This window comes from Tiliqua scincoides, unplaced genomic scaffold, assembly GCF_035046505.1.
Source record: "Tiliqua scincoides isolate rTilSci1 unplaced genomic scaffold, rTilSci1.hap2 HAP2_SCAFFOLD_95, whole genome shotgun sequence".
NCBI classification, from domain to species: Eukaryota; Metazoa; Chordata; class Lepidosauria; order Squamata; family Scincidae; genus Tiliqua; species Tiliqua scincoides.
This window is the reverse complement of record NW_027101675.1, coordinates 82,501-85,551: the sequence shown is the minus strand read 5'-3', so window position 1 is coordinate 85,551 and position 3,051 is coordinate 82,501.

Sequence of the window (3,051 nt, the reverse complement as noted above, 5' to 3'; positions counted from 1 at the left end):
AGGTCTACCCACTGTAAGTATAGGCGCTGGGAGCCCAGGTCTACCCATTGCAAGTATAGGCGGCAGGAGCCCAGGTCTACCCATTCTAAGTATAGGCGCTGGGAGCCCAGGTCTACCCATTGCAAGTATAGGCGGCAGGAGCCCAGGTCTACCCGTTCTAAGCACAGGCGGCAGGAGCCCAGGTCTACCCACTGTAAGCATAGCAGGCGGGAGCCCAGGTCTACCCATTGTAAGTATAGGCGGCAGGAGCCCAGGTCTACCCATTGTAAGTATTGGAGGCGGGAGCCCAGGTCTACCCATTCTAAGCATAGGCGGGAGGAGCCCAGGTCTACCCACTGTAGGCATAGGAGGCGGGAGCCCAGGTCTACCCATTTTAAGTATAGGCGGCAGGAGCCCAGGTCTACCCATTCTAAGTATAGGCGCGAGGAGCCCAGGTCTACCCATTGTAAGTATAGGCGGCAGGAGCCCAGGTCTACCCATTCTAAGTATAGGCGGCAGGAGCCCCGGTCAACCCATTCTAAGTATAGGCGCGAGGAGCCCAGGTCTACCCATTGTAAGTATTGGCGGCGGGAGCCCAGGTCTACCCACTGTAAGGATAGGCGCTGGAAGCCCAGGTCTACCCATTCTAAGTAGAGGCGGCAGGAGCCCAGGTCTACCCATTGTAAGTATAGGCGGAAGGAGCCCAGGTCTACCCATTCTAAGTATAGGCGGCAGGAGCCCAGGTCTACCCATTCTAAGCATAGGCGCGAGGAGCCCAGGTCTACCCACTGTAAGCATAGGAGGCGGGAGCCCAGGTCTACCCATTCTAAGCATTGGCGCGAGGAGCCCAGGTCTACCCATTGTAAGTATAGGCGGCGGGAGCCCAGGTCTACCCATTGTAAGTATAGGCGCGAGGAGCCCAGGTCTACCCATTGTAAGTATTGGAGGCGGGAGCCCAGGTCTACCCATTCTAAGCATAGGCGGGAGGAGCCCAGGTCTACCCACTGTAGGCATAGGAGGCGGGAGCCCAGGTCTACCCATTGTAAGTATAGGCGGAAGGAGCCCAGGTCTACCCATTGTAAGTATAGGCGGCAGGAGCCCAGGTCTACCCATTCTAAGTATAGGCGCGAGGAGCCCAGGTCTACCCATTCTAAGTACAGGCGGCAGGAGCCCAGGTCTACCCATTCTAAGTATAGGCGGCAGGAGCCCCGGTCAACCCATTCTAAGTATAGGCGCGAGGAGCCCAGGTCTACCCATTGTAAGTATAGGCGGCAGGAGCCCCGGTCAACCCATTCTAAGTATAGGCGCGAGGAGCCCAGGTCTACCCTTTGTAAGTATAGGAGGCGGGAGGAGCCCAGGTCTACCCATTGTAAGTATTGGCGGCGGGAGCCCAGGTCTACCCATTCTAAGCATAGGCGGGAGGAGCCCAGGTCTACCCACTGTAGGCATAGGAGGCGGGAGCCCAGGTCTACCCATTGTAAGTATAGGCGGAAGGAGCCCAGGTCTACCCATTGCAAGTATAGGCGGCAGGAGCCCAGGTCTACCCATTGTAAGTATAGGCGCGAGGAGCCCAGGTCTACCCATTCTAAGCATAGGCGGCGGGAGCCCAGGTCTACCCATTGTAAGTATAGGCGCGGAAGTCCCGATGGGGTCGAATTTGACGCGCGTTCCCCAGAAGCGGTTCCAGGAGGTCGGGCGGATCCTGGGGCCGAACCCCGGTTGTCCGGACGGCACACCCGCCTCGGGCGTGTTCTCCCGGGTATATGGGGAAGGTGTCCCGATGGGGCTCGAATGTGACGAGCGTGCCCCAGAAGCGGTTCCAGGAGGTCGGGCGGATCCTGGGGCCGAACCCCGCGCGTCCGGACGGCTCACCCGACTCGGGCGTTCCCTCCCGGTTAGAGGGGGGGAAGGCGTCTTCGGCTTGGGCTCCGGAAGTCAGCGCTCCGCACGGGGGAGCCCAGGCGCGCCCGGGCAGTGTGCCGCCCCGTCCTTCACGGGGCCCAGGCCTACCCTACCCTACCCGGGCTGGGCGCAGCGCCGAGTCCCGCGGGGAGCCCCGGTCTACCCGTTCTAAGTACGGGCGCTCGGAGCCCAGGTCTACCCATTGTAAGTATAGGCGCGGAAGTCCCGATGGGGTCGAATTTGACGCGCGTTCCCCAGAAGCGGTTCCAGGAGGTCGGGCGGATCCTGGGGCCGAACCCCGGTTGTCCGGACGGCACACCCGCCTCGGGCGTGTTCTCCCGGGTATATGGGGAAGGTGTCCCGATGGGGCTCGAATTTGACGAGCGTGCCCCAGAAGCGGTTCCAGGAGGTCGGGCGGATCCTGGGGCCGAACCCCGCGCGTCCGGACGGCTCACCCGACTCGGGCGCGTCCTCCCGGGCATATGGGGAAGGTGTCCCGATGGGGGTCGAATGTGACGAGCGTGCCCCAGAAGCGGTTCCAGGAGGTCGGGCGGATCCTGGGGCCGAACCCCGGGCGTCCGGACGGCACGCCCGACTCGGGCGTGTCCTCCCGGGTATACGGGGAAGTTGTCCCGATGGGGGTCCAATGTGACGAGCGTGCCCCGGAAGCGGTTCCAGGAGGTCGGGCGGATCCTGGGGCCGCACGTCGCACCCGACTCGGGCGTGCCCTCCCGGGTATAGGGGGAAGGCTTCTTCGGCTTGGGCTGCCGGAGTCAGCGCTCCCCACGGGGAGACGCGGCGTGCCCGGGCCGGGTGCCGCCCCGTCCGGCAGGGGGCCCGGGCCCAGGCCCACACGGGCTGGGCCCGGCACAGAGTCCCGCGGGGAGCCCCGGTCTACCCGTCGCAGGTACAGCCGGGTAGCAGCGGGCTCCCCGGGGGCAAAGTCCCGCGGGGAGCCCAGGTCTACCCGTCGAAAGCCTGGCCGGAGAGGCCCGGGCCCTCCGGAGGCAAAGTCCCGCGGGGAGCCCAGGTCTACCCATTGTAAGTATAGGCGCGGAAGTCCCGATGGGGTCGAATTTGACGCGCCTGCCCGGGAAGCGGTTCCAGGAGGTCGGGGAGATCCCGGGGCCTGCCGACCAAAGTCCGGCAGGCACTCGCGGCTCGGGCGTG